This window comes from Dipteris shenzhenensis, chromosome 14 (genome assembly GCF_047967505.1).
Source record: "Dipteris shenzhenensis isolate YYH24624 ecotype China chromosome 14, Dip_SZ_1.0, whole genome shotgun sequence".
Taxonomy (NCBI): domain Eukaryota; kingdom Viridiplantae; phylum Streptophyta; class Polypodiopsida; order Gleicheniales; family Dipteridaceae; genus Dipteris; species Dipteris shenzhenensis.
In genome coordinates this window covers 23,567,701-23,583,586 of record NC_141609.1, presented here as the reverse complement: position 1 = coordinate 23,583,586, position 15,886 = coordinate 23,567,701, and positions in this window count along the sequence as shown.

The following is a 15,886-nucleotide window of genomic DNA, read 5'->3' as shown; positions in this document are numbered from 1 at the left end:
GAGTCATACAGATAGTCCCAAATCAGATGAGGAAAGGGCCATGATGGCCAAAATTCCTTATGCATCAGTAGTTGGGAGTCTTATATATGCTATGATAGCTACTAGACCAGACATTGCATTTGTAGTGGGAGTTCTTAGCCAGTATATGGCTAATCCAGGAAAGAGGCATTGGGAGGCAGTTAAGTGCATCATGAGGTACATGAAGGGTACCAAGGAGATGTGCATTTGCTTTGGTAGAGGAGACATGCATGTACTTGGGTACATAGATTCAGACTATGCAGGGCATGTGGATAGTAGGAGATCCACTTCTGGTTATGTGTTCACCTTTGCAGGTGGTGCAGTGTTGTGGATGTCTCACGCACAGAAGTACATTGCTTTGTCTACCACAGAGGCTGAGTATGTTGCACCCACAGAGGGTTGCAAGGAGGCTATATGGCTTGATCGGCTAGTGGGAGATTTGGGGATTCATACAAGTGTACCGACATTGCATAGTGATTCCATGAGTGCTATTCAGCTAGCACGGAATCCGGTCTTTCATGCAAAGACCAAACACATTGAGGTCAGATACCATTTCATCAGGAAGGTACTTGAAGACAAGGGCATAGAGCTTGTCAAGGTTCATACAGATGATAACCCTACAGATATGCTGATGAAGAGTCTACCTAGTCAGCGGTTTGAGTATTGTCATGTGTTGATGGGCATTGGATAGTATACTCACTAGTTGTTCTCCCTTAAAGGCACATTGTCCTTTAAGTGGGAGGTTGTGGGGGTTAAAGGTCACTGTGCCTTTACCCCAGTTATGTACAATACTCAAACACATATATAAATGAATGAAAAAGAAGATTAGGGTGTTCTGCACCCACCAAAACTTGTGTGGCTCTCTGTTTCTCTCTCTCTCCCTCTTCCGTTCTTGCTTTTGTTGAGAGCAGTCTCAAGATTGAGTATTGCCTACCGCATGTCTCTCATGGAATTTCCTCTATGGTTTGATCCCCCTTGATCTTTTGCTAATTCCATGTTGCACTAGAGAGCATGATCCTCACTTTCTCACTCTTGTCTATAATAGAGGCTTCAGAGATGGAGAAGTAGAATAGCTGTCATCCTGAGAGATTTCTAAACTAGAGTGGAAGTCTTGGAAAATGGTCCATGAAGATGTTTTTCAGCAATTCACATAGCTTCAACAGATGCTGAGGGATTCAAATGAAGCTATTGCATAGAGTGAGCAAAAGGTGGAGGAGATAAAGGAGAACATCCACAACCTTAGGATGAGGGAGGAAGGAATCAAGAAGCAACTTCATCATGTACAGAGCAAAGCCTAACTACGAGGAAAAGGAGCCTAAAGGGAGGAACTAGCCCCCTTTAGGAAAGGAGCAAGAAGGGCCAAGCCTACAATGAGGAAGATCAAATCAAGGAAAGAGGAAGTGGCATGAAGGGAGGGGCCGGGCCCCCGCAGGAAGAAACAAACCCCATTCTAGAAAGAAGCAAGGAGGACTGAGCCTACAATCACGGAGCTCAACAAAGATTCCTTGAGATGTAATATGAAGTAAAGGAGTCTTTGACATGTAATCTGTGTGTAATCTATTGAATTGTTAATCTTCTCCAGAGTTTACTTGGGCAATGTTTTCTCAGCTATGTGACTAGATAGTGTCCTTTGATCCATGCTAGTGCAGTGCTAATAATGAGACGAAAGATTTCAATTTGACAAGTAATGAAAGATGAAAGATTTTGATTAGATCACTAATGTGAGAATGAAAGATTTTGATTAGTGAACTAATGTGAGATGAAAGATTTTGATTAGACAACTAATGTGAGATGAAATATTTTGATTAGACATCTAACATGAGATTGAAGAATGAGACTTCAGGTCGAGCTCAATGAATCCAAAGATATCAATTACCAAACTAACATGAGGCTAAAGATTGAGAAGGTTGGGCTCAATGAACTATCTCTCTATTTAAGTGTAGTGCAAACACACCTAAGAGCCCATTATGAAATCTAGCCCCAAACTCTGTACATCGATCCAAGCTCTGTACATAGAACCACTTATTGCTGATCCACCTACAACAAATATATGGCATACCCAAATAACTTTGGAATTCTTTTGTTCTATCTGAAAATGATGTTGGATGGCATCCTCACAGAAACAGACTCGAAGAGGAAGGAGAAAAATAGCTGTAACATGGAGGACATGCTTCGGTGGTGGGTGTGTTACTTGGAGTCAGCAGAGACAGTGAATGTTAATTTTCTTGGCTATTGTTTTTCCTACTCCTTTAAGGTACTTGTCAAGCTCATGATGTAGGTCTCTTTTGGTAGGCAAATATGTATAAAGCGCAAAGACCAAGATGAAGAGGACACCTAGTGAAAACAGGAGTTACTTTGGGCATATAAGTCGGCAAACTCAAGCAAGCAGTGTGTAATCCAAGTGTGTGAAGAGGTCTGCCATTGTGGACTAGCCTAAAGAGTCGGGAGATGCTTGCCATAGAGAGGCAAATGAGATAGTTCGTAGTTTGGAATTTCCTTGAGCCACAAAATGTCATGTATTTTGAAACAATAAAAATCTTGCAGACATTTCTTGGACTTGTGGACTTTCTCATGGTGCTTGTAATACCTAATTTTGTATCGACCTACTTTTCATGTTAGTACTTAAATGTTTCAAGTAGCCCAGTGGTTGAAATCTAACGGTTAATGATAACCAGTCTAAAGGGCACTATTTTAGTATAGCACTATGCAAAAAAATTTAGGATAGCATGGCAGTAGTGTAGTGATAGCATGATAGTAATGCAGGATTAGTGCAAGATAAGTTATCGCCAATGCAATGGTTGGTTGCACTAGGATATTAGCAACCACCAGCTCGGTGGTTTGCTTCTATTATTACAAGATGAATGGATTTGTAGGATGTGTGGATTCATTGTGGAAAACCAGCGCGATGGTTGTTGGGATATACTAAAAACAAGCATGGGATGAAATCTGACAATTAATGAACAATAAACAGTCTAAAGGGCACTGTTTTAGTATAGCACTGTGTAATAAATTTTAGGATAGCATGCTAGTAGTGTACGGATAGCACGGTATTAGTGCATGATAAGTTATCGCCAGTGCGGTGGTTAGTTATACTAGGATATTAACAACCACCAGTGCGGTAGTTTGCTTATATTATTACAAGATGATTGGATTTGTAGGATGTGTGGATTCGTTATGGAAAACCAATGCGGTGGTTGTTGGGATATACTAAAACCAAGCGTGGGATGAAATTTGACGGTTAACAAAACAATAAACAGTCTAAAGGGCACTATTTTAGTATAGCACTATGCAACAACTTTTAGGATATCACGTCAGTAGTGTAGGGATAGCATGATAGTAGTGCACAATAAGTTATCATCAGCATGATGGTTGGTTTGCACTAGGATATTAATAGCCACCAGTGTGGTGGTTTGCTTCTATTATTACAAGATGAATGGATTTGTAGGATGTGTGGATTTGTTATGGGAAACCAGCATGGTGGTTGTTGGGATACACTAAAAACAAGCATGGGATTTACTGTTTGGGATTTACAAAAATAATTTAATAAAACTAGCACTGTGGTTGTTTGGGATATACTGAAAAGAAGCATAGTCTCAAATACAAATTCCATTTTGTAGGACAAAAGGACATATTGTTTCCTTGAAATGAGACTACATACATTTTCTTAGTACTATCTCAATCATCCTCGTCCACTGCTCCAAGACACCCCAAGATGTGCTCATGCTTGTCTAATTCCAATTTGAAGATTGTGGTGAGTCGTTTGTCTCTCCATTGTTTGTCACTCCATCTAAATGTAGAGAAAAATCTTAAACTCACTCCCATGTCTTCACAGTTGTAATGTTCTCACAATCATCATGATCCCCTATGATGCATGCACTGCAAAAACAAGAAAGTTTTCTTGTTTTAATCAGTTCGTTGTTTGAAAAGCCCCATATGCTATATGTAGACCATGAACTCCTTTAATTTTCTCACAATCGTGCCGGCTTCTCCTTTGCACTTCATCCAGTTTCACTTCATGGAACACTCTATACTACAGTATTCTTAAGGCTTTGTTTACTATATGTTGAATGCACGCCTGTGGAGAGGTTGGATGTAAGCCATGTTATAGCATCATGGGCATCATTGAGTTTTTCTTGAGAGCATGCTAATTGGTGTTTAAACAGAGCTTGCTTAATAACAGCATCGCATCCATCATGTTCACCCTTGCCATGGCTAGACCCCAAGAAATTCCACATCATGTCTAGAGTGGTCAGGGATTTGAAGCTTGAGACGAATTAGAATCCACGGGCTGATTTAATTTGAGAGGCAACACCATCTGACGACACTCAAAGTTGTTTTATATTTTCTGCATTGGGATTTCCCTTTTTCAGCCATTCCCGATGCAGTAGAAAAGCATGCTACACAAATAGGGTGTCCTGTTCCCTAGTTTCATTTGAAATGTAGAAATGGTAATGTGTTGCACTGACCTAGACTCCTATGAGTCAGCAAGCAGATTGGCATCAGGCGTGGAAGAATCAAGCAAATGACTGTATGTGATATGAACAAGAATTGTTATCTACTTGTTGTACCAATGAGCACTTTGTATCGCATCTTGTTCTTGAAAAGAATAATTCTCTGCAAAATCTCACAGATACAATAGTGTCACAGGGAAAATCGGCAAGGCACATCCTAAACTGCTTATCCTACCACCTGGCCATGAAATTGTGAAGCACATATTTTGGGATGGATTGAACCACGTGACCTACAAGCTCCCTTGACTGGGTGCTCTTATATGATAGTAGCCATCTCTTTTTATTGGATCCTTCAACATTGACATTTTCAAATCTCATCCATTTTCAATATGCATATAATTTCTAATATAATCATCTACTTGTTGGTTGAGTAGGCCTCTTAACTTCCACACTTTTGTAGGCTTCGGAAAGAGCACATGGTTTTTATATTGCATTGAAAATGGAAGTGTAACCTTTCCTACTCACTCCCCTCTCATTTAGTCCCCCTTGGATTACATTCACATCAACTTTGTTTGTACCTACAAACTGTTGCACAACATTGCATTTGATTGTTTTAAATTTTTTCTCCTTTAGCATACTTTTCACAATTGCAGTTGACAATAAACCTTTCATTTGTTTCACTGGAGGGGCATTAGGAGCAACATTTTATTTTTGAGGTTTAAGAATTTTCCTACAACAAGCACAAACAAAAGAGTTTTTCTAAGCTCAATTTCTATTATCATCGAGCAATAATCATTTTTATGTTGCATTCAAAATTGTAAAAGCAAAAGATGACTAATCTTGCTTCCTAAACTCTATGCTTTCATCCTCCACTGCCAGTTTTCAAATTTGCAAGGTTACAAAATTTTCTATCTCTAAGTCTATCTCCTAAGGGTGTGGCTTTTCTTCTAGTTTTCCACAACATCTTCTTTATCATCATGTGTTCTTCAGTTTCTTTCTATATTTGCTCTTTCAATTTAGAGCTTTCTGCTATCTGTTGCAATTTCATTCCCATCTCTTATTACTACAAGCCTTTGTATATTTCCACAGCCGCTCACCGCAGATTGAGCTTTGACATATGCACATGGGACCTTATTGCCATCACCCACAAACTTTAGTAGTGTTGTCTAATTGGAAAATGGAGGAGTGAAGTTTCTAATTGGACCTTTTGGGTAAATGCTTCCATCACACCATAAATCGACATGTTGTAAGTCTGCTATCCTCATGTTTTCTCTTTGCGTTGCACCTACCCTTACGTCATTTTTTCACAGGTGATACTTCTTCTAATCAATATAGAGGTCGTAAAGTCTCTTCTTGCTGGATTGCTCTTCAGTGGCATGGTCGCATGTTGCCATTTTCTTAGCAACGTTGACCAATTGCCTCACACCCTCATCAACTTTTATAAAACAAAGTGTTAGAAATGGACTTACCATGATAAATACATGTTAATATTTTGCAGGGATGTTGAATTTAAAAAAAAAAAAGATTCTTAAGGGTTAGTTATGAGTTTGTGACCTCAGAATCTTGCAGCCTACATAAGTCAACAACGATAAATCCATGTTTATCTTTGATGCGGAGGTTTGAAAATTTGAAAAACAAAGATTCTTAGACGTTAATCATGGGATTGTGACACAAAAATCTAATGTTAGCTTGAGACAGGACTAGGCAAAGCCTACTTCAAAGAGAGAATATGATAGGCGCATTTAATGTGAGTTCAATTTTGTAGGTTTTGGAGTAAAGAAAAATGAGAAAATAGCAAATTTCTTATTATAGGGCCCCAAAATGAGTTCCCTTTTTTCCTAATGACTGCCACATGTCATACACTATATTGTTGTCCAGTTAAGGTATCCATTCATGCGTTCCTATCTAGTTAAGGTGTGGAGTTCTGCATGTTGATCTCTACAGCATGTTCCGAATGGTTGTATGCCCATGGAGTTAAGACGTGGAGCTTGCATGCACCACCAAGTGTGCTTTGGTGGCATCATCGAGATATATATGTCTTGTCACAATATGTCCCTTGCCCCTAAAAGGCTCGGGGGGATCACTATGTATAAACCCTATCATGTGTGTTCAAGCCCTATCTATAAAACCCCTTATCTATGAATTTTCTCATTAATAATATGCACCTTTTTCCTATTCAATTTGTATTTTTTCTTTTAAAATCCTTTTTACAACACCCTTTTGTCTGTGAAAATGTGAGAAAAAGTGAAATTAAATATGCCCTTATGTTGAACTCACATGATAGTCATATATATTATTGAGTGACCCCCCAAGCTAAACTTCCCTCAAGGGCCACTTAGAATTATTTAGACATGAAAATTCATCAAATGACACTTGTTCAAGTAGGAATTATTGATTGGTTATACTGACATAGGCATAAAAGAGCACCCTCATCTCCATAGAAAATGCTCTTTTTCCACATTCATTGGTTATTTCCCACTTCTCAGTGACTCCCCATACAGAACTCTATTTCTCCACTACTCAATGCCTATTTCTCCATTGCTCCCTTTTCTACCATGTTTGTTGTTACAGCATCATCCCTCTTTTATCTTCTTCCTCCTACAAGGTGGTCGGATTACATTGCACAAATATTATAATGTCATGAATTGTGTTCAAGATTTACTTTCTCTAGTGGATCTACAGAGGTCTCAAGATTGCTCACTTATAGACCCTATTTAGACATAAATGAAGGGGTTATCATATTTATGGAAGAGTTTACTTGTCTTGCCTATTGAGTGTCCTCATCTCATCTCTTCTCCACCTATGCATGACAGCACTATTCCATTTATATCCAACCTGCTTCAAAGGCTTGCATGGTGGGGTAGTATTCCTTTGGAGCTCTGCTAGTTAGTAGTGGTCCTATTTATGTTTGGCCTCCTTCAAAGGATTTCATGGTAGGGAAATATTTGTTTTGAAGTGGAGCTTCATTGGCAGCTCAATTTATGTCCAACCTCCTTTAAAGTATGGCATGGAAAGGATAGCATGCATGTATTTTGACCACTTTGTGACATAGTGGGTCTCCATTAGGAAATATTTCTTCTTATCTTAATAGTTAATGGAAGAGGATCTACAAATTTGGTGGAAATGATAGGATAATGATGCTCTTAGAGAAGATCTTTCCTACTGAAGAACTAGGAATTCACCTATTTATAGTCATTGTATGTAATTATATCCTAAAACAAGATGATCCAATAATTTCCATCATAAAGGACTTGCATAATGGTGTAATCTATGGCATATTTTCGTGAATAAATTCTATCATGGCAATGAAATATCACTTATTGAAGTTCTTCCACATAAATTATCAGATGCATAAACCATCAATGCCTTGGCATTACAAGATCCGTATAATAATTTGTAGTGTCTAATATTCTTTTTTTTCCCTCTTCTAATCTTGGATTGTATAGCTTAGAAAGAAAGAGAATGTGAGTCAAGAGCAAAAATATGCCTCCATACCATTGATCATCCATGGTTATGATTGATAGAAAGGTTAGTTTAGGGAATTATTCCAACCCACTAAGGTTATTACTTATGTTTGAAATTGACTCTATGGTTGGATAGAGCTCAAGAAAATGCAAACTTTGCCCTTTTAAAGCATTGAAATCTAATATTCATTTTGAAATTTGTAAACCTAAGAATTGTATGATGTCATTAAGAAGCTACTTTTCAATTGAAATCAACCCTAATTGTATCCAATTGGAATCATTTCTTCTACGAAATTAAAGAGCTTTAAAACTTTAAGATTCTCCTTTTGATAACTCTCACCTTTGATGTCCCTATAGAAAGTTATCACCTTTTGAAATATAGGGGTGCCCTTCAAAGTTTTTATGAAATAATCAATTCCAAAATATCATTGCTTCAAACCCACAAAAATATAGAATATGGTCTCGTGAAGTTGAATATCTTGAAATATAGAGCATTTTTCTTTTAGATGACATGTTGATATTCCATCTCAACAAGAAGATCTATGGGCCCTTGGAGAGTCTTCTTCTCCAATATCCTCCTTTTTAAAAATAAAATTTACTTGACATGTGTTATGGTGAGGATAGTGTCATCTCAAGGGGATGCCGGGGGGATGCCATGTGTTAACTCAAGTGAAGGACAAATGTCATCCTAATGGGTCCATGCTTCACCTCAACAAGAAGTCACATAGTTTAGCTGGGGCAGTGGAGGGAGAAGGGGAGAGTGGGAGCTAGGGGTAGCTACCAAATGTAGGGAAGGCAATGGAAAGAGATTGAAGGGGGACGGGTAGAGGTGAGTAAAGGGGAGAGGTGTTTTTTTTTTGGGGGGGGGGTGGTTGGTGCACAGGGGTTGTGTGATGGGGCTAGGGCTTGGGTGGTGTACTACTAAGAAAACGTATGTATTATACACATCCAAGGGGTGTTTTTAAAACCCTCACCTAAAAATCTCCCCTAATTAAACCACTCCTCTTTAATTATGAGCTCATGGAATTTTTCCTAAATATGAATTATGAGCTCATGGAATTTTTCCTAAATATGTTTGTAGGAGTGATAGAAGCATGTATAATTCTAAAAGACAATCCTCCAATTGTACAAGGAAACTCTATCATTGCACATAAGAGCCACTACTAATATAGGAAACACACATTATTAGCAATTGTATTGGAAGAAAAACCATCCTAAAAATGATGTGCTACAAAAGCCAAGTTGATAGTGCTTGTGATTGAATGAAGGCTCATTATTCTATATTGAGCCTATGTAGAGAACTCCCAAAAACTAGGTTTGGGATTCTAATTAGAATGTCATAGCTATAACTATAGCATGCCTACAAAACCCCTATAATGGGACTACAAGAATAAGGATTCTCATTATGTTAACACTACTGTTGACATATTCACAAAAGTGTGAAGGTATGTAGTGCTATTGAGTTATTGGCCAAGTTTCATTTCATTTGGCAAATTGAAAAATGTGTGGATTCTTTCCTTCTTTCATTGAGGTTTTTTTATAAATTAGTATAAATTTAAAAACATTGGTTTTCTTAGAAAATTTTAGAGTATACATTTTCTCCAAGTTAGGCATCTAGCTTTATGCAATACATGTGATGATCGTAAATAGGAAGTTCACTAAGAATATGTACGATAGCATGTGCATTCAACAAAGAGTCTTTGGTTTCTTGGGGAATTACAAAAACCATACATATATAAGGGGTTTTTAATTCAAAAAGTACATATACTATTAAATTGCATAATTTGGACAGTCTCTCACATGTTCTAATAAGTTGTGAATCCAAAGCATGGACCTATTTGTAGCTTCTTTTTTTGAAACTTATCATGATGGATTCATGCATATTCTTAATTTATAGGAATGTATGCCTTCCTTCTCATTGTTCATAGATTTTTAAGCTGGGTGTTCTTGATTGCCATTCATGTGATGACCTTATTTTTCTTCTTTAAGAGTTTGTGCATGCATAATAGGACTTCTCTAGTCTCTCAAGTAGTTAACTATTGTAATGATCCCTTCCATAAAATTCCATGACAATAGTAATGATCCCTTCTATAAAATTCCATGATTGTGTTATCCTATGTTTACTTTGCCTAAGTTGAACTAGTTCACACACAAAAAATCAAATTTATTTATTATATGGTGGGTGGCACTAGCACTAATGCACCAAAGTCTATCCTTTGCCATTTTCTTTGAGGGGTCACGCATCTCTTCCTTTTGTCTCAAGAAATATTCCTTATATCTTTGGCCAAGTGCCTTATGTCCGTGGAGTCACTAGGAACTCACTCATTGCGTATTTGATATCTTTATGAGAGCTTTTATCTTTCTTAGACTATAGCATACCTTGACGAATCGGGTTGGGAATTGAAAAGTGAACTGCTGAAGAATGACCAAATGAATCGAACAATCTTTCAAAAATGAGTGCTTCTACGTTTGACAGGCTGCCCTCGACCCGCAAGGAGCCGATGAGGCCACCAAAGTGACTTTAAAACAAGAGAATGCGAGCTTGAGAGTTTCCTACAGCTTGAAAATCGATGCAAGTACGACTCTGTACTCTGTATGACTTATAGCCTTGTAGGTGGAAAGGAGCTAAATACACGCACACCAACATCATTTGCCGCTTGCGATGATGAGATAATCAGCAGAGAAACTAAGGCGCTAGCGAATTGCCTGGAGAACGACCTTGAGGTTGAAAAGAGTCGTCTGTGCCGGCGTATCTGGGCAAGATCTAGTTCCCATGTCGTCGAAGGATGCAACGACAATTTAGCAAGGGCGTAGCAGCATATCAAAATGAGCTTCACCGCAACATGGGCAAAAAGCATAGCACTCTCAATTACCCTCACCGACAGGACTGATCGCCAACGGAAAGATTACTCCTCTAAAAGCGGTCGTAGCGACCGTGAAAGGAAAGTTGGGAGTCGAGATGACAACACTGGGCCTAGCAGTTTTCTCGTTGATACGTACAATCGCAATGTCAAATCTAAAAAAGATCAATTGCAGGCCACCACCGTCTCCCGAGACTCACAGCCCAATTGATGTCCTTCGCCCACGGTTCCATGCATTTTGCAAAAAAGATTCTGTTGTCTCTTGCGCTTATTCCAATTCCTAGGGTTTCAAATACGTGCAGAAAATATAGCAATGATCAACGTTCATTTAAAAAAAACAAAAAAAAAACAAGGTGAACGACATTCAAGCGGCCTGCCCTACAGCAAGGACAAGAGGGGGAGAGAGCTAGAACTAGAGAGAGATGACTTGGATCCGCACCAACAAGGAGAAGGGAGAGAGAGAGAGAGATAGAGCTAAGTATGAGGAGGTTGAGCCCCAAAGTGGGTTCCACTATTGTGATTTGAGTTTCCTAGCCCTTGCAGAGCTTGAGTAGCTTAAGCTATGCTTTGGGCAAGGTTTGCTATATATATATATATATATATATAGAGAGAGAGAGAGAGAGAGAGAGAGAGAGAGAGAGAGAGAGAGAGAGAGAGAGAGAAGGGGGGGGGGAGGGCGGGGGAGGGGGGGTGGGGGGGAGGAAAAGTTGCATCACATGCCACCTATTTTTTCAAAAATTAAGAAAACAAAATGGGCTTTTTCGCTTCTTTGAGGGGTCGCCTCACTTAGTCCTACCCTTCAGGCAGGCCAAAAACATCTTGGAATGATCAACATTCATAAAAAACACATGATTTGAGAAACCTAAAAATTTTTGGGAGTTTCTGAACAATCCATGGTTTCTAAATTTCCCACCAAAGAGTTTCTAGCACAAAGTGACATTCAATCCTCGAGACTAGATCATAGCAATTCACCAGTGTGACAGAATTAAATCAGATTTAGTATTGGTTGATAAACCTAGATAGCATATCAACCCTCCCTCAAACCTCATTCAGGTAGATCTGGGGAAAATGCCTTAAAAGGCATGATTTAAACTTATCTTTACACGTGACAGTAATTTATTCCATTGCTAGTGAAGCTTTCATAATTTCATGCTCTTGTGACCATCACAGTTCACCCCACCCCGCCTCCCTCTCGACAAAAAAGGAAAGGGTTCACTAACATTAGTGGATCCCAACACACCAAAAATATCCTTCTCGATTGTTTACATATGCCAAAGATATTAGCACAATGTCCTTCAAACCCCTTAAAACAAGGCAAAACCTTGCCATGTCTATGAAGTGTGGAATTTTAAATACAAGTGGTGATGTTTGGCAGGTTTATCATGCATAGGTTGATGTTTGCATAACATGATACAATGACAAATTTCCTCAGGGTTGAGTATTGCCTAAGGAAGAAAACTCACCATCCAATTAGGAGCATTCATTTTGGTGTTCCACAAATAATATTTGATTTATCTTGTTGCAAAAACATAAAGGTTGTCATGCTTTAGCTTTTAGTCGATTTCAAGATGGCTTGCCTCATCCTTGATAAAAAAGGCTTTTTGATAGTTTTCCACCTCCAGAGAGCTATTGTCATCACTCTTGCATTAAGGGCCTTCATTTTTATCTTCATCTTGATTGGTCCTTATAGGAGCACTAAAATGGCACAACATTGATGCTATGGTCATAGGACACAATGTAGCATGTGTACAACTTTTTGTGACTTGCTCTATTTGTCAGAACATCTGTCAAATCCTAACATAATGCCCTAGCTAGTACTTGAAGTTTATATTGAGGGGACATATTAGAAATTCTCATTCAATACCTCCAATAACTATGTTTTCTAGTTTTATAATAGATTGTAATGAAGCTTTTTTTAGTTTAAGTTAAACAAGTACAAGCTCATACTCATTTAAGGAAATACTATAGCATGTATGAAATGAAGTTTCACATCATACTTTTTGGAGAATACAAATCCTCATCTAAACAAGGAATGGATGCGCAGCTTGTCATTTGTTAGTAGATGTAAAAGTTTAAAAATCCCAGCTTGTGCCTAGGGCTATATCAAATGTTTTATCTCATGACAAAATCATAGCTAGAAACGAATCTTAGTGGTTTATGGAGAAATAGTATGTTATACAACTGGTTGCTATAAATTTTTGCATTGCATGAGAGTCACTGTTTTACAAGATCCATATATCACATGGGCAACAAGCAAGCATGTATAAAAATAATTCTCTATTTCAAATTGTATTTTTAAATTTAAATGTTCACCCCCTTTCGTACATATACATATAATTTAAAGCTTCCTTCTAATTAATATTTACAAAATCAATTACAGTGGTCAATAACTATTTCAAAAATATATTAATGTCACAGCAAGTCCTAGACATTAAAAAATTATCTCCTTCTATTAACTAATGTGCTATGCTACATGTTCTTAAGTGATGCCCCCCATATTATTTCTAGCTTATCATAACCCCCTTTAGGCCATCAGAAGTTGAAGAGATTGACATTGTTACTTGATTTGATAGATGACATCGAATTCAAACACATAACTACATATAATGTACCATTTTTAAATAAGTTTTTATATATATCTTTCTTTACAAGAAAATTTTTTGAAAGTACTCATTTAAGGCTACCTTTGAATACTAGCATGGACATCAATGTAAATTTCTCATATTTCATCATCTATTTTATGTAATCGATATCGCCATCTTTTCTAAGGAGATTGTTAATTAAATTATTTTTATTCTACTCAATTTAGTAATAACTGTGCTCTATTTAGTAATAATTAAATGCCTAAATATAAGTAATGTCGTGATGACATAGTTTAATAACAACAAGCATTGTAATAATTAAATGTCTAGCTATAACCAATGTGTTGATGACATAGTATAATTAAATGGCTACCTAATAAACAATGTGTGGTGATGACATATATTATAATACTAACAAGCATATTAATAGCACGGTCATCTTGAAGGTCAAGATTTGTAAGTGAAAAAACATTGGTTTTAATTTAGTTTTTAAATCTTATCCAAAGTAAAACCACCAAAGTTCAATATTTCCTTTCTACATAAGTGTGTGTGTGCATGAATGCATGTGCATGTAGACACACAAACATGCATGTAAATTTGCATGTGCAAGTACATGCATAGTGCTTAGGGCCAAGTTTGAAAATCTCATTTAAAAAAATCCACAGACATCTACATGCATTCAAGCATGTGCACATGCATAGTGATAAGGGCTAGCTTTGAAAATCTCACTTTCAAATGTCAACACACATGTTCATGTGTGCACGTGTACACAAGCATGCACACATGCACACCTAAGTGTGTGTGTGCATCCACACACACACACACACACACTCGCACGTGCGTGCATAAATATGCACATACACCCTCCTCTTATTGTAATCCTATTAAAAAATTTCCAATGGTTGAATTAAAATACCCCTCCTTTTGAATGCACGTGGTACACTAAAATTTTGTAAGGTGAACCCCCCGAGTGCATGCATGCGAATGCATTCGCATGCATGCACACAGACACACAGACACACACACACACACACACACACACACATACTTACTATCCTTTGTTACCTTTTGCATTTACGTTTCTCCAATTTTCCCTTTTCACCCCCCCCCCCTACCCCCCCACCCCTCCCTCCCGCCCCTAACCCTTATTTCCCCTATCTTTCCTCCCAAAATGTCCCCACTCTTTTCTTCGCCTCGGAAGACCACTCCTCCTCATCCTTTTCTCCTCATCCTCAGGTAGATTTGCCTACGCTACAGCTACATCTCGTAGTCCTTTCCTCGTTTTTTTGTGTGCACCCTTTGCTATGTTGACTCCTCTTCATGTACTCTGGCTTCTCAGTCGTTCCATTGTAGAATGCCTGGGGTACGTTGCCTCATTGTCAGTCGCTTTGCCAGTCCCATGAACATCCACTTTTGCCTCCCTAGTAGTTATTTCCCTGCTCACTATGCACACCCTTATTTTTCCTAAATTTCCCCTAAATTTTCTTTAGTTTTTCCTTATATACCCCCCTTTCTTCCTATTTTGAACTCCCTCTTTAAAGCTCCAAATTCATTTCTTTTTTTCTTGCAAATAAATTCATTGTTTTTTATTATACATTCCTTCCTTAAACACACTTCATTCTATTTCTCTTGTATATTTTCAAATTAAGTACATTTCTTTGCTTATCAACATGTAACCTTAATTTTTTACACTTGGTTCACTCCCCAATTTTTTATATTAAAGGAATTAATGAGTCTTCTATCCATTATTTTCAATCAATTTTGTATCTTTTACTTTAATCTCACTCTATAAATTTTCAAATTTCATTGTTTTTTTCACACACTTCATTCTCCTTCACTATCACATCTTTCACACTAAATCTTTATAAGTTTGTAGTTAGTAATTATTTTTATTGTGACATCGATAACAAGGGAGGGGTGTTTATGACATATGACAAATATTTTCCCAACTAAGTTTTAAGATCGTTCAGCTCGTCATGTCTTTCTTATTGGATGGTGGTAGGTATGCAGACTATCCTCTTCAATAAAAATGATGCTTGCCACGACTAATCTAAGCAAAACTTGTTTGTACCATCATGCATTCTACAGCTGAGAAAATTTCTCAGGGGGATCACTATGTATAAACTCTCAATATCACGTGTGTTTAAGGCCTATTTGTAAAATAGCTTATCTGTAATTTTTCCATTAATAAAATGTACCCTTTTTCTATAAATTTCTATAAATTTTTTTCAAAATCATTTTAAAAACTCCCTTATGTAAATTAATTTATGTAAAATTTAGACATTAAAGATATCCTTCTATTGAACTCACGTGATAGGGTTACATATGATGACTGGCCCCCTCAAGGAAAATTTCGTTATATTACAGTAGTTTACTCTTTTGTGTCCATTACCAAAATTGTTTTCATTTCACTATGAAACAGGGTTTTCTCGAGTCTTCTCTCTCTCACTCTCTCTCTCTCTCTCACCCACACACACACACACACACACACATACACACACAAGATTAGT